At 44.4% G+C, this 23,511-nt stretch overlaps 7 non-coding genes and 2 pseudogenes across 7 annotated transcripts; all 9 read right to left on the reverse strand.

Moving 5' to 3' along the window:
- Positions 1 to 1,070: 1,070 nt before the first annotated feature.
- Positions 1,071 to 1,261, reverse strand: LOC130303440 (U2 spliceosomal RNA). Its single transcript, XR_008853509.1, has one exon. It is a non-coding gene; the product is annotated as a U2 spliceosomal RNA (small nuclear RNA).
- A 2,089-nt stretch (positions 1,262 to 3,350) lies between these two features.
- LOC130303463 (U2 spliceosomal RNA) lies at positions 3,351 to 3,545 on the reverse strand. Its single transcript, XR_008853531.1, has one exon. It is a non-coding gene; the product is annotated as a U2 spliceosomal RNA (small nuclear RNA).
- Positions 3,546 to 10,741: 7,196 nt separating this feature from the next.
- On the reverse strand, positions 10,742 to 10,932 carry LOC130303441 (U2 spliceosomal RNA). The gene has a single exon (XR_008853510.1). It is a non-coding gene; the product is annotated as a U2 spliceosomal RNA (small nuclear RNA).
- A 2,087-nt stretch (positions 10,933 to 13,019) lies between these two features.
- On the reverse strand, positions 13,020 to 13,201 carry LOC130303458 (U2 spliceosomal RNA). Its single transcript, XR_008853525.1, has one exon. It is a non-coding gene; the product is annotated as a U2 spliceosomal RNA (small nuclear RNA).
- A 692-nt stretch (positions 13,202 to 13,893) lies between these two features.
- Positions 13,894 to 14,054, reverse strand: LOC130303466 (U2 spliceosomal RNA; annotated as a pseudogene).
- A 2,083-nt stretch (positions 14,055 to 16,137) lies between these two features.
- LOC130303442 (U2 spliceosomal RNA) lies at positions 16,138 to 16,328 on the reverse strand. Its single transcript, XR_008853511.1, has one exon. It is a non-coding gene; the product is annotated as a U2 spliceosomal RNA (small nuclear RNA).
- A 2,092-nt stretch (positions 16,329 to 18,420) lies between these two features.
- On the reverse strand, positions 18,421 to 18,611 carry LOC130303443 (U2 spliceosomal RNA). The gene has a single exon (XR_008853512.1). It is a non-coding gene; the product is annotated as a U2 spliceosomal RNA (small nuclear RNA).
- A 2,092-nt stretch (positions 18,612 to 20,703) lies between these two features.
- LOC130303461 (U2 spliceosomal RNA) lies at positions 20,704 to 20,891 on the reverse strand. The gene has a single exon (XR_008853529.1). It is a non-coding gene; the product is annotated as a U2 spliceosomal RNA (small nuclear RNA).
- Positions 20,892 to 22,310: 1,419 nt separating this feature from the next.
- LOC130303468 (U2 spliceosomal RNA) lies at positions 22,311 to 22,463 on the reverse strand (annotated as a pseudogene).
- Positions 22,464 to 23,511: the final 1,048 nt, after the last annotated feature.

Here is a 23,511-nt window from a genome sequence, read left to right on the forward strand (position 1 = left end):
TTTTCTGGGCGTATTATTCTTCTTTTTCTTCTTTTTTTTCGTCTAATGCATACCCCATCAGTGCAGCAATGCTTATTCAATACCGCCAGCAGATGGAGACACTGGGGGATAATTTTCTAAGGATTTATACTGATTTTTCCTGTCTGAATTTGTCGCACAGAAAGTTGCAGGCCAAATATGTGTGACATTTCTGCGACTTTAGCTTCTAGAGCATTTTTACAACATTATACATAGGTGCTGAATACATAAAAAGCGACTGTTCAGCGACAGACAAGTCGCATCGGCTGAAAGTAGGCCAGAATGTCAGTCCATGTTGGAGCAGGTTTAGATACAGTCTAAAGTATAGATCTCAAAGTCTGTGCACAGAATTTAGCAAGGGCCTCGCACCTTCTGATGCATCAGGTAGGTGCACAATAGCATAGCCTAACCCTCTGTACTTTGGTCTATATTGATGCGGGACATAGACAGCCAGCTGATGACCAATCCATTAGTGCAATGGATGGCTGGAAGCATTTGTCTTTGCCTTTGCAATACCACAGAAGCAATGCATGGTCAATGTACAGCAATGACACACCTGTGTGAACAGCCAGGAGACCCCCCCCCCCCCATGTTATGTTACATAGTTACATAGTTAGTACGGTCGAAAAAAGACATATGTCCATCAAGTTCAACCAGGGAATTAAGGGGTAGGGGTGTGGCGCGATATTGGGGAAGGGATGAGATTTTATATTTCTTCATAAGCATTAATCTTATTTTGTCAATTAGGAACATTCAGCACCCACCCGCTATCAAGGCAGCTGCCTATCATGTCATGCCCTACCTGCACAGGTGTGCTGGCTACTCAAATGATCCAATTAAGGAGGCCATTTAGTCAGCAGCAGCAGAAGTCCTGTGCCTGGACGCTCCAACAGCGGCCAGACACAAGCAGAAGCAGAAGCAGCAGAAGCAGCAGCAGCACCACCTTTTGTTTTTTGGCTGCAGCAGCAGCAAGGCCCACAGGGCTGGCTAGCTGGCTAGCCAGCAAGCAGGTAGCAATGAAAGTAGGAATCTTTCTTTTTAACCCTGTAAGGGGGTGGTGCACTGTACCCGAAGATACTGCCATATCGGGTCAATGCATAGGGCGACGGAAGCAAGCTTCGAAATCGGCCCCCGTTCTCAAAAATCCATTTAATATATGGTCCCCAGATAGGGGACGTATCAGATATTAAACTGATAAGAACAGATACTACACTTGATCTTAGCCAAAAGGCCGAGAAGCGATAACCGTGAAAGGGGCGGGCCCAACAAGGTGCCCTTCATGGGCACTATCACTGCTTGCTGTCAGGGAGGCTGCCAGACAATTTTCCATGCACACTCTGGGCTGGGGGGCAGTCAACCACCAGTACACACAGCAGAACCTAAACCCATACCATTATTGCTAAGCAGCAAGACAGGGGCCCATTGCACTCCCACGGGGCCTTTTTAAATGCAATCCATAACCCGGATTTGCCAGGAACCCTTCTTACTCCTCCTACTTGCATGTGACACTGGGCTTAGGATCTGCATAGGAAACACACACACAAGCACACACCTACCTTTGTTGCCTGCAGATGCCTCCTTGGCTGTCCCCAAACGGTATCAAACCAACACCCACGGGAAGCTGTAAGCATAGAGGACATGCCTGCACCCCATTGGACTTACCTGTGTGGGTTAAACCCGGGTTATTTGACAACCTATGGCGGTGATGGTTCTGCTCAGGCAGAGCAGTGCTGATGCTCCTCATAAAGCTGTCGCTGCTGTGAAGGTTCTAGGTGACATCACAAATCCCTATGGTTACATACACAACAAAGCTGGGTTGTTGTTGTTTACACTCTGCAAGGCCTGTGGAAGTGAGTGACATCATAGCACTGTAGTTCTGAGGGTTCTAGATGGATGCAACAATCTCCTGTTGCTTCTATGAAGGCCATAATAGACGACATCACCAAACAGCTCCATAGTCACATACACAGCAAAGGAGAGATGTTGTTTACACCTAGTGATGTCAGTGGTATTGAGTGACATCACAGCACAGTGCTAAGGCTCCTGGGCCTGGACACAGCAGCGGCTGCAATATCTCAACGGAGAATACGTTTATATATATGTGTGTGTGTGCGCGTATATATATATATATATATATATATATATATATATATATATATTTCTCCGCCGAAATCACTTTTAAACCCATTTCCACCTTTTTTTCCCTTCTCTTCCTCTTACTTTTTTTTCACGTTTTTTTACGTTTTTCTCCTTTTCGCCTCTTTTCTGGGCGTATTATTCTTCTTTTTCTTCTTTTTTTTCGTCTAATGCATACCCCATCAGTGCAGCAATGCTTATTCAATACCGCCAGCAGATGGAGACACTGGGGGATAATTTTCTAAGGATTTATACTGATTTTTCCTGTCTGAATTTGTCGCACAGAAAGTTGCAGGCCAAATATGTGTGACATTTCTGCGACTTTAGCTTCTAGAGCATTTTTACAACATTATACATAGGTGCTGAATACATAAAAAGCGACTGTTCAGCGACAGACAAGTCGCATCGGCTGAAAGTAGGCCAGAATGTCAGTCCATGTTGGAGCAGGTTTAGATACAGTCTAAAGTATAGATCTCAAAGTCTGTGCACAGAATTTAGCAAGGGCCTCGCACCATCTGATGCATCAGGTAGGTGCACAATAGCATAGCCTAACCCTCTGTACTTTGGTCTATATTGATGCGGGACATAGACAGCCAGCTGATGACCAATCCATTAGTGCAATGGATGGCTGGAAGCATTTGTCTTTGCCTTTGCAATACCACAGAAGCAATGCATGGTCAATGTACAGCAATGACACACCTGTGTGAACAGCCAGGAGACCCCCCCCCCCCCCATGTTATGTTACATAGTTACATAGTTAGTACGGTTGAAAAAAGACATATGTCCATCAAGTTCAACCAGGGAATTAAGGGGTAGGGGTGTGGCGCGATATTGGGGAAGGGATGAGATTTTATATTTCTTCATAAGCATTAATCTTATTTTGTCAATTAGGAACATTCAGCACCCACCCGCTATCAAGGCAGCTGCCTATCATGTCATGCCCTACCTGCACAGGTGTGCTGGCTACTCAAATGATCCAATTAAGGAGGCCATTTAGTCAGCAGCAGCAGAAGTCCTGTGCCTGGACGCTCCAACAGCGGCCAGACACAAGCAGAAGCAGAAGCAGCAGAAGCAGCAGCAGCACCACCTTTTGTTTTTTGGCTGCAGCAGCAGCAAGGCCCACAGGGCTGGCTAGCTGGCTAGCCAGCAAGCAGGTAGCAATGAAAGTAGGAATCTTTCTTTTTAACCCTGTAAGGGGGTGGTGCACTGTACCCGAAGATACTGCCATATCGGGTCAATGCATAGGGCGACGGAAGCAAGCTTCGAAATCGGCCCCCGTTCTCAAAAATCCATTTAATATATGGTCCCCAGATAGGGGACGTATCAGATATTAAACTGATAAGAACAGATTTTTTTTTTTTTTTTTTTTTTTTTCCTCAGTTACAGACTATTGTTTGGACGATCATCAGGTCACCTACCAAGACTCGTCACTTAAAACAATATCTGAAAAAACATCATACGGAAAAAACTAACTAAGGGAACCGAGTGCCAAGAAAAAGTGACCAAACAACAAAACAAAAAAACATGTCAAAAACAATCACAGAAATTGGTCAAAAACTTACAGCTTTCTCCTTTACGTACTTCTTATAAATTTTTCCATCGTGTATGCATCCAGATTTTCTCCGCTTCTTCTTCACCAATTCTCTTTTTGTCCAGTAGAAAGATAGTAAAAATCCTTCCTAAAAACAATCTTTTCAATTCCCTCGGAGAAATAACAACATTTTTAAAAACAAGCAAATTGCGTGAGTCCCATAAAACCTCTTTAAAAACAGAAAAAAGAATCCAATTAGTACGTGTATCTTCCTTTTTACTAAGATCTTGACCAATAAAAACTTTCTCAAAAGAAAAACTGTTATATCCAGTGAGTTGGATTAAAAACTTCTTTAAAAACATAAAAAATTATTTTGCATAAAAACAGTCCCAATAAAGGTGCACTAAGTCTTCTCTACCTCCACAACCCTCTCTTGGGCATCTGTCACTTATTCTCAAACCTCTTCCATTTAAAAAAGATTGGGTTGGGAGGCAGCCATGAAAGGACATCCAACTAACGTCTTTTTGTCTGTTTGATAGTCCAATAACTTTAAAAAACTTCCAAATCTTCACAGACTGAGCATTAGTGCAGAATGGTACTTCATATAATCTCTCATTTTTCCTTATTTCTTGTTCTATTTTCTTTTTATCAGGTTCACCTAAAGAGCTCAAACCAAATTGATCATTGAAAGACCTGAGGAGCACATAGAAGGTAGGTATCACATGTGCTATGGGTCTCCTCAAATCCCTCTCACACCAGCCCCATTTGGAAAACAACCATCCTGCAAGGTATTTACTCATGTCTGCCGCCCTATTATTGCACTGTATCAATTTAAAAATTAAAAGAAAATAGTGCACCTTTAAAAACAGATCAATGTTTGGAAAGTTATATCCGCCCAAATTCATACTCTTCATCACTTCTTCTCTTCTCATTTTCTCCATCTTAGACCCCCAGAAGAACACAAAAAGCTTCCTTGTGACTCTCCTAGTCCATAACTTCCCTGGAGGAAGCACCATAGCCGTATACAAGAGAAGCGGTAGGATTACAGACTTAATGATAAGAACTTTCCCTTTAAGTGACAAGTTCCTTAACCTCCAGAAGGATAGCTTCTTCTCAATTTTACTGTCCAAAGTCTCATAACTTTTCTTTCCTTTGAGGTCTTTATCAAATATCACTCCTAGCACTTCAATGTCTTCTTTTTCCTTAACACCATCCACTACTATATTCTCTTGGTTCCCAAAACTGCATAATTGGCACTTCCCCCAGTTCACATTCATCCCAGCCACACAACAAAAAATCCTCACATGCAAATTTACTCTGTTGAGATCTGCTTGGGATGTACAAGTAAAAACCACATCGTCCATATAACTTAAAACCTTTAACTTACTACCATCACTACCTGGAATAAAAACACCACTCACACATTTATCTTTCTGCACATTCTTCAACAGGCCCTCTATAACGCATATAAACAGAATTGGGGAGAGTGGGCATCCCTGTCTGACTCCAGACAAGACATTAAAAGCAGGCCCCACATGCCCATTTACTAAAATCTGACTTGTCACCCCATGATAAAAACTCATAATAACAGATAATAACTTTTCTGGAATACCTAAGTGTTTTAAAGCAATGAACATAAAATCATGTGCAACCTTATCATAAGCCTTTTCGAAATCTATGGACTCAACAAACAGTGCATTCTTGTTAAAGTTACTGTAATAAATAGAGTCTCTTAAAAGCAATAAATTATCTGTTATTTTTCTTTTCGGTACTGCACAAACTTGGTATTCTCCCACAAGGTGGTCCACTACATCACTCAGTCTATTAGCCACAATCTTAGCAATTATCTTGTAGTCACAATTTAATAAAGTTATAGGTCTCCAATTTTTAAGATCTCTGCCATCACCTTTTTTATGAATTAATGTTATGACCCCTTTCTTCATAGATTCAGCTAAAACACCTGAGTTAAAAACATATTGCACCACCCGTGTAAACTCTTTACTTAAAATATTCCAGAACGCGGAATAAAACTCAGCGGGGAGACCATCACAGCCTGGTGTCTTCCCTTTGGCCATCTTATCCAGGGCCTGCTTGATCTCCCCTTCACTAACATCATCAATCAAAAAATCTACTTTTTCAACAGGAACATTATTCTCCAAAATATTACAATAATCATTCATCTCCGTCTCACTGGCTCTGCTCTTATTACTAAAGAGTGTCTCATAAAATCTGCCAATCTCCTTCACCATCTCCACTCCAAAAACTTCCCCCGTAGGGGTAAAAACAGATTTAAAAACACCTTTAGCATTAAAACATTTTTTAAAGAAATACCGTGTACACTGCTCATTTTCTTCTAGGTGCTGCACTTTAGACTTATATACAATATTCCTTCCCTTTTCCAACAACCTTTTTTTCATCTCCCCCTTCACCTTAACAATCTCATCCTCCACCTCCACACCAACACGTTTAAACTTATAGAGAGTCTCTAACCGGGATACAAGCCTTTCATCACTCCTCCTCTTCTCTTGTGCTCTCTTTATGCAAAACATCTTAAAGAAATTAGAAAACTCTCCTTTAGCCCATTCCCACCACACTAAGACATTACTAAAATCAGGTTGTTTAGAAACACAGGATAAAAACACATGATTAAAACCAGCCATTACTTCCTCATCTTCCAATAGACTTACATTTAATTTCCAGAGCCCCCTCCCAAAATGAAGGGACTCTGTGACACTTATCTCAGCCGACACCATCTTGTGGTCTGAGAAAGTTGACATCATTTGATTGCACCGGACCACCTTAATCCCATCAGAGACCAGGATGTAATCGATCCGGGATTTACAGCGGCCACTATCTGATATGTACGTATATCTTTCATCAGTGCTAACCATCAGTCCAACATCAGTAAAATGCAAGTCTTGAATAATTTGATTTAAAACATTGGAAGTAATATCAGTTCTAACCTCAGCAGAGCTCTCACGATCATTGACGGATCTAATGCAGTTAAAATCGCCAACAATAATAGTATCTTCACGACCAGGGATAAAAAACTTAAGGGACTCTAAAAAAGACAAACGTGCTTGTTTTTCTGCTGGAGCATACACATTAAAAATTCTCATCCTCTGGCCCAAAACCTCAAAAATTAAAACCATACAACGACCAGGTACTAAAGTTTGGCAATTTAAAACTTTAGTGTCCCTGTTTCGCAATAAAATCCCAACACCTTCATTTTTGTTTTCTGCACATGTGGACCAGAAGGACTGCCCACACTTCCACTCATTTGCATAAGGTGCTGACTTTATTGCACACTCCTGTAAACATATCACATCACTTCTAACATTCTCAAGAATATCAAAAATTGCAGCTCTCCTAATTTCAGACTCAATACTTCTTACATTAATAGTTGTTACAACCAAAGTCATAATAACTAGGAAAAGAAAACCAAATGCTTTAAAATCCATCTTAACTTAGAAATTAACATTTTGGCCTTCAACTTTCCTATGTAAACTTGCAAAACAATCAGGCGACCCTATGTTAGAGTCCCTGTCTATTTCATTATCACTACAAAGAACAAGGGCTTCCTGATCCTCAGACCAGCTCCCTGTCTTACACCTTTTATTCACAACCTGCACATCCTCATCTTCCTCCTCCTCTTCTTCCTTACTGCGAGAAACTCTCTGACCAGGTGTTAGAGATCTCTGAGATGACCCAACAACTTCCATTCCCTCCTCCTCCCCCACAATTGGGTTTGGACATTCAATATCATCCATAGCCTCTTCACTAGAAAGAACATCACCATACACTGTCTCAATTTTCTCCACCACTTTCACTTTTTTTGCTTTTTTCTTTTTCACCAAGGTAAATTCACCTCCCACACCTGTCTCCTCACCAGTCACAGCAGTGGAAACACCCTCCTCCCCTGACCTCTCCTGAGTGCTAATGTGCTCCACTATCACAGAACTTTCCTCAGCCACCTGTGCCACATTAACACTTACACTCACACTCTCACCAACTCCAGGAACAAACCTCCCTCCCCCTTTTTCTCTTTGTTCTCCTCTATTCCCAGCTGCATCAGCATAACTTCTCTTCTTTTTATACCACATATCACAGCCTCTTGCCAAATGTTCCTCACTTCCACAGATATCACATGTCTTCTTCTCTGTACAAATACTTGCTTCATGACCAGTTTTCCCACAATTTCTGCAACATTCTCCTTTCTCAGGGCAATAATCCTGCACATGGCCATAGGCATGGCACTTTCTACAATATTGCAACTGGCCTTCATAAAAGCAGAAACCTCTCTCTCCTCCGATAGAAAACACCTGTGGTATGCTCTTCCTTCCATCTTGCATTCCTTCATCTTTTTTAAATTTTACAATAAACTTTCTCTTACAATTAAAGTACCCAAACTTGTTCTTAAGTCTTCCTATAAATTTCACTTCCTCGCAATACCGGAACAAAAAGTTTGTAACCATTTCATCAGAAACCTTAAGATTATACATGTGGACAATTACTACCTTTGTTGTATTCATAAATAACGGTTCCACTTTAATCTTCTTCATTATAGCAGGCTCACTTTTCCTCTTCATTTCTTCAAGATCCATATAGACTCTCTGGCAAATCTCAGAACCACAAAAAGTAATATCATAAATTCCTTGCCTAGGAAAATCCTGTATAGCCAATACATTCCATACCTGTAGGTAATCAAGCTTGCGAAGAATCTCCACAACGATTTGGTCAAGTCCGATCGTCCCCCGGTGCTCGCCAGGAACGTAGATCCGCACCGTGTCCTCAAGTCCACGCGCCTTCTCGCTCATTTTTGCAGGTAAAACCCACGATCGCGGCTCAGCAACAATCCAGGGCCCCCCGTAAAGAGGGCCCCGATCACCACTCCTTTCAACCCAAACCACGCACAGAAATCCACACGTGATCTTAGCCAAAAGGCCGAGAAGCGATAACCGTGAAAGGGGCGGGCCCAACAAGGTGCCCTTCATGGGCACTATCACTGCTTGCTGTCAGGGAGGCTGCCAGACAATTTTCCATGCACACTCTGGGCTGGGGGGCAGTCAACCACCAGTACACACAGCAGAACCTAAACCCATACCATTATTGCTAAGCAGCAAGACAGGGGCCCATTGCACTCCCACGGGGCCTTTTTAAATGCAATCCATAACCCGGATTTGCCAGGAACCCTTCTTACTCCTCCTACTTGCATGTGACACTGGGCTTAGGATCTGCATAGGAAACACACACACAAGCACACACCTACCTTTGTTGCCTGCAGATGCCTCCTTGGCTGTCCCCAAACGGTATCAAACCAACACCCACGGGAAGCTGTAAGCATAGAGGACATGCCTGCACCCCATTGGACTTACCTGTGTGGGTTAAACCCGGGTTATTTGACAACCTATGGCGGTGATGGTTCTGCTCAGGCAGAGCAGTGCTGATGCTCCTCATAAAGCTGTCGCTGCTGTGAAGGTTCTAGGTGACATCACAAATCCCTATGGTTACATACACAACAAAGCTGGGTTGTTGTTGTTTACACTCTGCAAGGCCTGTGGAAGTGAGTGACATCATAGCACTGTAGTTCTGAGGGTTCTAGATGGATGCAACAATCTCCTGTTGCTTCTATGAAGGCCATAATAGACGACATCACCAAACAGCTCCATAGTCACATACACAGCAAAGGAGAGATGTTGTTTACACCTAGTGATGTCAGTGGTATTGAGTGACATCACAGCACAGTGCTAAGGCTCCTGGGCCTGGACACAGCAGCGGCTGCAATATCTCAACGGAGAATACGTTTATATATATGTGTGTGTGTGCGCGTATATATATATATATATATATATATATATATATATATATATATATATATATATTTCTCCGCCGAAATCACTTTTAAACCCATTTCCACCTTTTTTTCCCTTCTCTTCCTCTTACTTTTTTTTCACGTTTTTTTACGTTTTTCTCCTTTTCGCCTCTTTTCTGGGCGTATTATTCTTCTTTTTCTTCTTTTTTTTCGTCTAATGCATACCCCATCAGTGCAGCAATGCTTATTCAATACCGCCAGCAGATGGAGACACTGGGGGATAATTTTCTAAGGATTTATACTGATTTTTCCTGTCTGAATTTGTCGCACAGAAAGTTGCAGGCCAAATATGTGTGACATTTCTGCGACTTTAGCTTCCAGAGCATTTTTACAACATTATACATAGGTGCTGAATACATAAAAAGCGACTGTTCAGCGACAGACAAGTCGCATCGGCTGAAAGTAGGCCAGAATGTCAGTCCATGTTGGAGCAGGTTTAGATACAGTCTAAAGTATAGATCTCAAAGTCTGTGCACAGAATTTAGCAAGGGCCTCGCACCTTCTGATGCATCAGGTAGGTGCACAATAGCATAGCCTAACCCTCTGTACTTTGGTCTATATTGATGCGGGACATAGACAGCCAGCTGATGACCAATCCATTAGTGCAATGGATGGCTGGAAGCATTTGTCTTTGCCTTTGCAATACCACAGAAGCAATGCATGGTCAATGTACAGCAATGACACACCTGTGTGAACAGCCAGGAGACCCCCCCCCCCCCCATGTTATGTTACATAGTTACATAGTTAGTACGGTCGAAAAAAGACATATGTCCATCAAGTTCAACCAGGGAATTAAGGGGTAGGGGTGTGGCGCGATATTGGGGAAGGGATGAGATTTTATATTTCTTCATAAGCATTAATCTTATTTTGTCAATTAGGAACATTCAGCACCCACCCGCTATCAAGGCAGCTGCCTATCATGTCATGCCCTACCCTGCACAGGTGTGCTGGCTACTCAAATGATCCAATTAAGGAGGCCATTTAGTCAGCAGCAGCAGAAGTCCTGTGCCTGGACGCTCCAACAGCGGCCAGACACAAGCAGAAGCAGAAGCAGCAGAAGCAGCAGCAGCACCACCTTTTGTTTTTTGGCTGCAGCAGCAGCAAGGCCCACAGGGCTGGCTAGCTGGCTAGCCAGCAAGCAGGTAGCAATGAAAGTAGGAATCTTTCTTTTTAACCCTGTAAGGGGGTGGTGCACTGTACCCGAAGATACTGCCATATCGGGTCAATGCATAGGGCGACGGAAGCAAGCTTCGAAATCGGCCCCCGTTCTCAAAAATCCATTTAATATATGGTCCCCAGATAGGGGACGTATCAGATATTAAACTGATAAGAACAGATACTACACTTGATCTTAGCCAAAAGGCCGAGAAGCGATAACCGTGAAAGGGGCGGGCCCAACAAGGTGCCCTTCATGGGCACTATCACTGCTTGCTGTCAGGGAGGCTGCCAGACAATTTTCCATGCACACTCTGGGCTGGGGGGCAGTCAACCACCAGTACACACAGCAGAACCTAAACCCATACCATTATTGCTAAGCAGCAAGACAGGGGCCCATTGCACTCCCACGGGGCCTTTTTAAATGCAATCCATAACCCGGATTTGCCAGGAACCCTTCTTACTCCTCCTACTTGCATGTGACACTGGGCTTAGGATCTGCATAGGAAACACACACACAAGCACACACCTACCTTTGTTGCCTGCAGATGCCTCCTTGGCTGTCCCCAAACGGTATCAAACCAACACCCACGGGAAGCTGTAAGCATAGAGGACATGCCTGCACCCCATTGGACTTACCTGTGTGGGTTAAACCCGGGTTATTTGACAACCTATGGCGGTGATGGTTCTGCTCAGGCAGAGCAGTGCTGATGCTCCTCATAAAGCTGTCGCTGCTGTGAAGGTTCTAGGTGACATCACAAATCCCTATGGTTACATACACAACAAAGCTGGGTTGTTGTTGTTTACACTCTGCAAGGCCTGTGGAAGTGAGTGACATCATAGCACTGTAGTTCTGAGGGTTCTAGATGGATGCAACAATCTCCTGTTGCTTCTATGAAGGCCATAATAGACGACATCACCAAACAGCTCCATAGTCACATACACAGCAAAGGAGAGATGTTGTTTACACCTAGTGATGTCAGTGGTATTGAGTGACATCACAGCACAGTGCTAAGGCTCCTGGGCCTGGACACAGCAGCGGCTGCAATATCTCAACGGAGAATACGTTTATATATATGTGTGTGTGTGCGCGTATATATATATATATATATATATATATATATATATATATTTCTCCGCCGAAATCACTTTTAAACCCATTTCCACCTTTTTTTCCCTTCTCTTCCTCTTACTTTTTTTTCACGTTTTTTTACGTTTTTCTCCTTTTCGCCTCTTTTCTGGGCGTATTATTCTTCTTTTTCTTCTTTTTTTTCGTCTAATGCATACCCCATCAGTGCAGCAATGCTTATTCAATACCGCCAGCAGATGGAGACACTGGGGGATAATTTTCTAAGGATTTATACTGATTTTTCCTGTCTGAATTTGTCGCACAGAAAGTTGCAGGCCAAATATGTGTGACATTTCTGCGACTTTAGCTTCTAGAGCATTTTTACAACATTATACATAGGTGCTGAATACATAAAAAGCGACTGTTCAGCGGCAGACAAGTCGCATCGGCTGAAAGTAGGCCAGAATGTCAGTCCATGTTGGAGCAGGTTTAGATACAGTCTAAAGTATAGATCTCAAAGTCTGTGCACAGAATTTAGCAAGGGCCTCGCACCTTCTGATGCATCAGGTAGGTGCACAATAGCATAGCCTAACCCTCTGTACTTTGGTCTATATTGATGCGGGACATAGACAGCCAGCTGATGACCAATCCATTAGTGCAATGGATGGCTGGAAGCATTTGTCTTTGCCTTTGCAATACCACAGAAGCAATGCATGGTCAATGTACAGCAATGACACACCTGTGTGAACAGCCAGGAGACCCCCCCCCCCCCCCCATGTTATGTTACATAGTTACATAGTTAGTACGGTCGAAAAAAGACATATGTCCATCAAGTTCAACCAGGGAATTAAGGGGTAGGGGTGTGGCGCGATATTGGGGAAGGGATGAGATTTTATATTTCTTCATAAGCATTAATCTTATTTTGTCAATTAGGAACATTCAGCACCCACCCGCTATCAAGGCAGCTGCCTATCATGTCATGCCCTACCTGCACAGGTGTGCTGGCTACTCAAATGATCCAATTAAGGAGGCCATTTAGTCAGCAGCAGCAGAAGTCCTGTGCCTGGACGCTCCAACAGCGGCCAGACACAAGCAGAAGCAGAAGCAGCAGAAGCAGCAGCAGCACCACCTTTTGTTTTTTGGCTGCAGCAGCAGCAAGGCCCACAGGGCTGGCTAGCTGGCTAGCCAGCAAGCAGGTAGCAATGAAAGTAGGAATCTTTCTTTTTAACCCTGTAAGGGGGTGGTGCACTGTACCCGAAGATACTGCCATATCGGGTCAATGCATAGGGCGACGGAAGCAAGCTTCGAAATCGGCCCCCTTTCTCAAAAATCCATTTAATATATGGTCCCCAGATAGGGGACGTATCAGATATTAAACTGATAAGAACAGATTTTTTTTTTTTTTTTATCTAAAGCCGAGGAACGTGCTTTCGATTCACCCAAAGTGCAAGAAAAAGTGCAAACGTGTTACACTAAAAAAACGTGCACAAAGGATGCGGTCTATCGCAAGCCCTTCTCCGATAGGAGAGAGGCCCCCCAACAAACCTTACCCTTCGCCTCCGGACCAAGAGGTACCTGCGAGGTTCCAGGTTCGATGTCCCTTTTCGCCGAAGCTACTAGGAGACCACAAATGCTCCCGGCATCCCCCTTGGCGTTAGCCAAGGTATCTGCCCGCAGAGCCGATTACGGTAGGTACCCTGCGAAGCAGGAGTACCCGGGGTGTTTGCAGGGAGGTGCGGAACCTAATGGCCACACACACCTCCCCTAGACCGCCAGGAGGGACACCCAGAAGGGCTACCGCATCCTGACAAATCCTGTGAACACACAACACGCAAAAAGTGACACAGTGAGACAAAAAATAAATAAATAAGTGAATGTGTGCAGATATACTGCCCGGACATCCGGCCGGATCTATAAAAATTTCTCTGATCCTAGCCAGAAGGCCGGGAATCAAGAGGTGAGTGCCACAAGGTGAAGAGATTATGGTGCCCGTGCTTCAACTCAGTGAGTCTATCCTCCCAGTGAGTTTCGGCACCTCGGGGTCACCACTCCCCGAGGCACAAAAGTACCTCGGCTCTAGACCCTCTCAGCCTCATGGCGAGACCCGGAGGGAACAGGTCACATCGGGGCAGCCGTCGAGCTGATTCCTCAGAACCAGCCCCGGAAAGCCCTGGTACACCTGCATCCTCCATGCACCACCCATCCCCACCAGCATGAAAAACTGATAAGAACAGATACTACACTTGATCTTAGCCAAAAGGCCGAGAAGCGATAACCGTGAAAGGGGCGGGCCCAACAAGGTGCCCTTCATGGGCACTATCACTGCTTGCTGTCAGGGAGGCTGCCAGACAATTTTCCATGCACACTCTGGGCTGGGGGGCAGTCAACCACCAGTACACACAGCAGAACCTAAACCCATACCATTATTGCTAAGCAGCAAGACAGGGGCCCATTGCACTCCCACGGGGCCTTTTTAAATGCAATCCATAACCCGGATTTGCCAGGAACCCTTCTTACTCCTCCTACTTGCATGTGACACTGGGCTTAGGATCTGCATAGGAAACACACACACAAGCACACACCTACCTTTGTTGCCTGCAGATGCCTCCTTGGCTGTCCCCAAACGGTATCAAACCAACACCCACGGGAAGCTGTAAGCATAGAGGACATGCCTGCACCCCATTGGACTTACCTGTGTGGGTTAAACCCGGGTTATTTGACAACCTATGGCGGTGATGGTTCTGCTCAGGCAGAGCAGTGCTGATGCTCCTCATAAAGCTGTCGCTGCTGTGAAGGTTCTAGGTGACATCACAAATCCCTATGGTTACATACACAACAAAGCTGGGTTGTTGTTGTTTACACTCTGCAAGGCCTGTGGAAGTGAGTGACATCATAGCACTGTAGTTCTGAGGGTTCTAGATGGATGCAACAATCTCCTGTTGCTTCTATGAAGGCCATAATAGACGACATCACCAAACAGCTCCATAGTCACATACACAGCAAAGGAGAGATGTTGTTTACACCTAGTGATGTCAGTGGTATTGAGTGACATCACAGCACAGTGCTAAGGCTCCTGGGCCTGGACACAGCAGCGGCTGCAATATCTCAACGGAGAATACGTTTATATATATGTGTGTGTGTGCGCGTATATATATATATATATATATATATATATATATATATATTTCTCCGCCGAAATCACTTTTAAACCCATTTCCACCTTTTTTTCCCTTCTCTTCCTCTTACTTTTTTTTCACGTTTTTTTACGTTTTTCTCCTTTTCGCCTCTTTTCTGGGCGTATTATTCTTCTTTTTCTTCTTTTTTTTCGTCTAATGCATACCCCATCAGTGCAGCAATGCTTATTCAATACCGCCAGCAGATGGAGACACTGGGGGATAATTTTCTAAGGATTTATACTGATTTTTCCTGTCTGAATTTGTCGCACAGAAAGTTGCAGGCCAAATATGTGTGACATTTCTGCGACTTTAGCTTCTAGAGCATTTTTACAACATTATACATAGGTGCTGAATACATAAAAAGCGACTGTTCAGCGACAGACAAGTCGCATCGGCTGAAAGTAGGCCAGAATGTCAGTCCATGTTGGAGCAGGTTTAGATACAGTCTAAAGTATAGATCTCAAAGTCTGTGCACAGAATTTAGCAAGGGCCTCGCACCTTCTGATGCATCAGGTAGGTGCACAATAGCATAGCCTAACCCTCTGTACTTTGGTCTATATTGATGCGGGACATAGACAGCCAGCTGATGACCAATCCATTAGTGCAATGGATGGCTGGAAGCATTTGTCTTTGCCTTTGCAATACCACAGAAGCAATGCATGGTCAATGTACAGCAATGACACACCTGTGTGAACAGCCAGGAGACCCCCCCCCCCCATGTTATGTTACATAGTTACATAGTTAGTACGGTCGAAAAAAGACATATGTCCATCAAGTTCAACCAGGGAATTAAGGGGTAGGGGTGTGGCGCGATATTGGGGAAGGGATGAGATTTTATATTTCTTCATAAGCATTAATCTTATTTTGTCAATTAGGAACATTCAGCACCCACCCGCTATCAAGGCAGCTGCCTATCATGTCATGCCCTACCTGCACAGGTGTGCTGGCTACTCAAATGATCCAATTAAGGAGGCCATTTAGTCAGCAGCAGCAGAAGTCCTGTGCCTGGACGCTCCAACAGCGGCCAGACACAAGCAGAAGCAGAAGCAGCAGAAGCAGCAGCAGCACCACCTTTTGTTTTTTGGCTGCAGCAGCAGCAAGGCCCACAGGGCTGGCTAGCTGGCTAGCCAGCAAGCAGGTAGCAATGAAAGTAGGAATCTTTCTTTTTAACCCTGTAAGGGGGTGGTGCACTGTACCCGAAGATACTGCCATATCGGGTCAATGCATAGGGCGACGGAAGCAAGCTTCGAAATCGGCCCCCGTTCTCAAAAATCCATTTAATATATGGTCCCCAGATAGGGGACGTATCAGATATTAAACTGATAAGAACAGATACTACACTTGATCTTAGCCAAAAGGCCGAGAAGCGATAACCGTGAAAGGGGCGGGCCCAACAAGGTGCCCTTCATGGGCACTATCACTGCTTGCTGTCAGGGAGGCTGCCAGACAATTTTCCATGCACACTCTGGGCTGGGGGGCAGTCAACCACCAGTACACACAGCAGAACCTAAACCCATACCATTATTGCTAAGCAGCAAGACAGGGGCCCATTGCACTCCCACGGGGCCTTTTTAAATGCAATCCATAACCCGGATTTGCCAGGAACCCTTCTTACTCCTCCTACTTGCATGTGACACTGGGCTTAGGATCTGCATAGGAAACACACACACACAAGCACACACCTACCTTTGTTGCCTGCAGATGCCTCCTTGGCTGTCCCCAAACGGTATCAAACCAACACCCACGGGAAGCTGTAAGCATAGAGGACATGCCTGCACCCAATTGGACTTACCTGTGTGGGTTAAACCCGGGTTATTTGACAACCTATGGCGGTGATGGTTCTGCTCAGGCAGAGCAGTGCTGATGCTCCTCATAAAGCTGTCGCTGCTGTGAAGGTTCTAGGTGACATCACAAATCCCTATGGTTACATACACAACAAAGCTGGGTTGTTGTTGTTTACACTCTGCAAGGCCTGTGGAAGTGAGTGACATCATAGCACTGTAGTTCTGAGGGTTCTAGATGGATGCAACAATCTCCTGTTGCTTCTATGAAGGCCATAATAGACGACATCACCAAACAGCTCCATAGTCACATACACAGCAAAGGAGAGATGTTGTTTACACCTAGTGATGTCAGTGGTATTGAGTGACATCACAGCACAGTGCTAAGGCTCCTGGGCCTGGACACAGCAGCGGCTGCAATATCTCAACGGAGAATACGTTTATATATATGTGTGTGTGTGCGCGTATATATATATATATATATATATATATATATATATATATATATATTTCTCCGCCGAAATCACTTTTAAACCCATTTCCACCTTTTTTTCCCTTCTCTTCCTCTTACTTTTTTTTCACGTTTTTTTACGTTTTTCTCCTTTTCGCCTCTTTTCTGGGCGTATTATTCTTCTTTTTCTTCTTTTTTTTCGTCTAATGCATACCCCATCAGTGCAGCAATGCTTATTCAATACCGCCAGCAGATGGAGACACTGGGGGATAATTTTCTAAGGATTTATACTGATTTTTCCTGTCTGAATTTGTCGCACAGAAAGTTGCAGGCCAAATATGTGTGACATTTCTGCGACTTTAGCTTCTAGAGCATTTTTACAACATTATACATAGGTGCTGAATACATAAAAAGCGACTGTTCAGCGGCAGACAAGTCGCATCGGCTGAAAGTAGGCCAGAATGTCAGTCCATGTTGGAGCAGGTTTAGATACAGTCTAAAGTATAGATCTCAAAGTCTGTGCACAGAATTTAGCAAGGGCCTCGCACCTTCTGATGCATCAGGTAGGTGCACAATAGCATAGCCTAACCCTCTGTACTTTGGTCTATATTGATGCGGGACATAGACAGCCAGCTGATGACCAATCCATTAGTGCAATGGATGGCTGGAAGCATTTGTCTTTGCCTTTGCAATACCACAGAAGCAATGCATGGTCAATGTACAGCAATGACACACCTGTGTGAACAGCCAGGAGACCCCCCCCCCCCCATGTTATGTTACATAGTTACATAGTTAGTACGGTCGAAAAAAGACATATGTCCATCAAGTTCAACCAGGGAATTAAGGGGTAGGGGTGTGGCGCGATATTGGGGAAGGGATGAGATTTTATATTTCTTCATAAGCATTAATCTTATTTTGTCAATTTGGAACATTCAGCACCCACCCGCTATCAAGGCAGCTGCCTATCATGTCATGCCCTACCTGCACAGGTGTGCTGGCTACTCAAATGATCCAATTAAGGAGGCCATTTAGTCAGCAGCAGCAGAAGTCCTGTGCCTGGACGCTCCAACAGCGGCCAGACACAAGCAGAAGCAGAAGCAGCAGAAGCAGCAGCAGCACCACCTTTTGTTTTTTGGCTGCAGCAGCAGCAAGGCCCACAGGGCTGGCTAGCTGGCTAGCCAGCAAGCAGGTAGCAATGAAAGTAGGAATCTTTCTTTTTAACCCTGTAAGGGGGTGGTGCACTGTACCCGAAGATACTGCCATATCGGGTCAATGCATAGGGCGACGGAAGCAAGCTTCGAAATCGGCCCCCGTTCTCAAAAATCCATTTAATATATGGTCCCCAGATAGGGGACGTATCAGATATTAAACTGATAAGAACAGATACTACACTTGATCTTAGCCAAAAGGCCGAGAAGCGATAACCGTGAAAGGGGCGGGCCCAACAAGGTGCCCTTCATGGGCACTATCACTGCTTGCTGTCAGGGAGGCTGCCAGACAATTTTCCATGCACACTCTGGGCTGGGGGGCAGTCAACCACCAGTACACACAGCAGAACCTAAACCCATACCATTATTGCTAAGCAGCAAGACAGGGGCCCATTGCACTCCCACGGGGCCTTTTTAAATGCAATCCATAACCCGGATTTGCCAGGAACCCTTCTTACTCCTCCTACTTGCATGTGACACTGGGCTTAGGATCTGCATAGGAAACACACACACAAGCACACACCTACCTTTGTTGCCTGCAGATGCCTCCTTGGCTGTCCCCAAACGGTATCAAACCAACACCCACGGGAAGCTGTAAGCATAGAGGACATGCCTGCACCCCATTGGACTTACCTGTGTGGGTTAAACCCGGGTTATTTGACAACCTATGGCGGTGATGGTTCTGCTCAGGCAGAGCAGTGCTGATGCTCCTCATAAAGCTGTCGCTGCTGTGAAGGTTCTAGGTGACATCACAAATCCCTATGGTTACATACACAACAAAGCTGGGTTGTTGTTGTTTACACTCTGCAAGGCCTGTGGAAGTGAGTGACATCATAGCACTGTAGTTCTGAGGGTTCTAGATGGATGCAACAATCTCCTGTTGCTTCTATGAAGGCCATAATAGACGACATCACCAAACAGCTCCATAGTCACATACACAGCAAAGGAGAGATGTTGTTTACACCTAGTGATGTCAGTGGTATTGAGTGACATCACAGCACAGTGCTAAGGCTCCTGGGCCTGGACACAGCAGCGGCTGCAATATCTCAACGGAGAATACGTTTATATATATGTGTGTGTGTGCGCGTATATATATATATATATATATATATATATATATATATATATATATATTTCTCCGCCGAAATCACTTTTAAACCCATTTCCACCTTTTTTTCCCTTCTCTTCCTCTTACTTTTTTTTCACGTTTTTTTACGTTTTTCTCCTTTTCGCCTCTTTTCTGGGCGTATTATTCTTCTTTTTCTTCTTTTTTTTCGTCTAATGCATACCCCATCAGTGCAGCAATGCTTATTCAATACCGCCAGCAGATGGAGACACTGGGGGATAATTTTCTAAGGATTTATACTGATTTTTCCTGTCTGAATTTGTCGCACAGAAAGTTGCAGGCCAAATATGTGTGACATTTCTGCGACTTTAGCTTCTAGAGCATTTTTACAACATTATACATAGGTGCTGAATACATAAAAAGCGACTGTTCAGCGACAGACAAGTCGCATCGGCTGAAAGTAGGCCAGAATGTCAGTCCATGTTGGAGCAGGTTTAGATACAGTCTAAAGTATAGATCTCAAAGTCTGTGCACAGAATTTAGCAAGGGCCTCGCACCTTCTGATGCATCAGGTAGGTGCACAATAGCATAGCCTAACCCTCTGTACTTTGGTCTATATTGATGCGGGACATAGACAGCCAGCTGATGACCAATCCATTAGTGCAATGGATGGCTGGAAGCATTTGTCTTTGCCTTTGCAATACCACAGAAGCAATGCATGGTCAATGTACAGCAATGACACACCTGTGTGAACAGCCAGGAGACCCCCCCCCCCCCATGTTATGTTACATAGTTACATAGTTAGTACGGTCGAAAAAAGACATATGTCCATCAAGTTCAACCAGGGAATTAAGGGGTAGGGGTGTGGCGCGATATTGGGGAAGGGATGAGATTTTATATTTCTTCATAAGCATTAATCTTATTTTGTCAATTAGGAACATTCAGCACCCACCCGCTATCAAGGCAGCTGCCTATCATGTCATGCCCTACCTGCACAGGTGTGCTGGCTACTCAAATGATCCAATTAAGGAGGCCATTTAGTCAGCAGCAGCAGAAGTCCTGTGCCTGGACGCTCCAACAGCGGCCAGACACAAGCAGAAGCAGAAGCAGCAGAAGCAGCAGCAGCACCACCTTTTGTTTTTTGGCTGCAGCAGCAGCAAGGCCCACAGGGCTGGCTAGCTGGCTAGCCAGCAAGCAGGTAGCAATGAAAGTAGGAATCTTTCTTTTTAACCCTGTAAGGGGGTGGTGCACTGTACCCGAAGATACTGCCATATCGGGTCAATGCATAGGGCGACGGAAGCAAGCTTCGAAATCGGCCCCCGTTCTCAAAAATCCATTTAATATATGGTCCCCAGATAGGGGACGTATCAGATATTAAACTGATAAGAACAGATTTTTTTTTTTAAGTTTCCCTCAGAACTAAATCATAGTTCTAAGATCTCATATGAACTAGATTTTTGTGCTCATCATCAGGTAACTTTTTTTTTTTTTTTTTTTTTTTTATTTCCAAAATAAAACAAATTAAAACAACAAAACAACTAACAAGAATAACTCAAATAAACCTTAATCCAAAATGAAACCCTTTCTCCATGCGAAAACTGCCAAATAATCAATTAAACCGAATTGAAGAGCTCCACTCTTCAAAGCTTCTTTGACAGGGACTGCCAACCATGGTGACACTTGGTAGGTCGCCATGAAGCGCCTTACATCAGGCTTCATGGACTGCATTATTTTTCCCCTCACAGTTTCAAGCCGGGTATTCACTTTTATTTTAAATTTCACTAGGTCTTGAACAAATATTTCTTTTTCTTCCTTTGGGGCTTGGTCTAGCACCTCACCCAAATATCCAGAAAAATACTCACTGAGAATTATTTTCTTTAATTCCTCTGTGTGCTCCCCTTCAGAAGCCTCACTTACGCTTTCTTCTTCCATTTCTTTTCCTGTGTCCAACTTTTCTTTGCTCTTGCCAGAAACTTTTTTGGCCTCTGGAACTATATTCTCTTCTTTTGTCTTCCTCTTCAATTTCACCCCAACTTCCATAGCCTCAGATTTTTCCGGGCAGTCTTTAAAGAAATGCCCAGTCTTTTTACAGGCCCTGCAGGTCTTACTTTGGCCACACTCAGAAAAGACATGACCTTCCTTTAGACATTTGGTACATATTATCTTTCCACAACTTTCATGCCCGTATTGTTTGCAGTTTTTGCAGAAAGTTCCCATCTCTGGGAAAAATAAATCCCCTGTGTCCTTCCCTATTTTAAACCGAGCTGGTGGGAGCAACAATCTTCCGGGCGCCCCCGTATCCTCTTTCAGTCTGCACAAGAACTTCCATTTTCCTGTCCAAAGCTGGTGTTGGTTAAGGACTTTACCTCTTTCCTCTACTTCCACACAAAATTCCTGCAAAAAGAGCTTGATGTCACTTTCTTTCGTGTATGGCGAGTACATCTTAACTGTGAACAGCTTGGTATTGTCCACAAAGTGCTCAACCAATTTTATGCCTTCCATCTTTGGATGATTCCGGGTTTTCTCCAAGGTTTCCAAAAATTTTCTGTAGAAAGACTTGCTGTTGAAAGTAACATCATAGACTCCCTTTCGAGGGTAATCCATGACTGTCAAGATCTCCATTCTTGGCACTTGGAACAGACCAAACAAGATCTCCACGATTAAGAAGTCCAGATTCTTTTCTCCTCTGGCTTGCTCCTCCACGATAAATCGAACAGCATTTTTGACCCGAGCATATTCAGGTATATCAGCCATGTCTGTTCAGCTGCCGAGATCTTCTTCCGTCCTCTGTTTGCAACCAGGCGACCCAGTGGCTGCCTGGTGATCACTTCTCGTTTCCTGGGGAGTAAGCCGTAACCCCAAAAGCAGCAAGGGGGTGAAGCTCCACCAAATAGGTAGAGCGATCCCCCAAGGCCAAGGCACGGGTACCCCAGGAACCTTCCAGCCAGACCAAGTGAGCAGATACTACACTTGATCTTAGCCAAAAGGCCGAGAAGCGATAACCGTGAAAGGGGCGGGCCCAACAAGGTGCCCTTCATGGGCACTATCACTGCTTGCTGTCAGGGAGGCTGCCAGACAATTTTCCATGCACACTCTGGGCTGGGGGGCAGTCAACCACCAGTACACACAGCAGAACCTAAACCCATACCATTATTGCTAAGCAGCAAGACAGGGGCCCATTGCACTCCCACGGGGCCTTTTTAAATGCAATCCATAACCCGGATTTGCCAGGAACCCTTCTTACTCCTCCTACTTGCATGTGACACTGGGCTTAGGATCTGCATAGGAAACACACACACAAGCACACACCTACCTTTGTTGCCTGCAGATGCCTCCTTGGCTGTCCCCAAACGGTATCAAACCAACACCCACGGGAAGCTGTAAGCATAGAGGACATGCCTGCACCCCATTGGACTTACCTGTGTGGGTTAAACCCGGGTTATTTGACAACCTATGGCGGTGATGGTTCTGCTCAGGCAGAGCAGTGCTGATGCTCCTCATAAAGCTGTCGCTGCTGTGAAGGTTCTAGGTGACATCACAAATCCCTATGGTTACATACACAACAAAGCTGGGTTGTTGTTGTTTACACTCTGCAAGGCCTGTGGAAGTGAGTGACATCATAGCACTGTAGTTCTGAGGGTTCTAGATGGATGCAACAATCTCCTGTTGCTTCTATGAAGGCCATAATAGACGACATCACCAAACAGCTCCATAGTCACATACACAGCAAAGGAGAGATGTTGTTTACACCTAGTGATGTCAGTGGTATTGAGTGACATCACAGCACAGTGCTAAGGCTCCTGGGCCTGGACACAGCAGCGGCTGCAATATCTCAACGGAGAATACGTTTATATATATGTGTGTGTGTGTGCGCGTATATATATATATATATATATATATATATATATATATATATATATATTTCTCCGCCGAAATCACTTTTAAACCCATTTCCACCTTTTTTTCCCTTCTCTTCCTCTTACTTTTTTTTCACGTTTTTTTACGTTTTTCTCCTTTTCGCCTCTTTTCTGGGCGTATTATTCTTCTT

This window comes from Hyla sarda, unplaced genomic scaffold, assembly GCF_029499605.1.
Source record: "Hyla sarda isolate aHylSar1 unplaced genomic scaffold, aHylSar1.hap1 scaffold_1228, whole genome shotgun sequence".
Classification (NCBI taxonomy): Eukaryota; Metazoa; Chordata; class Amphibia; order Anura; family Hylidae; genus Hyla; species Hyla sarda.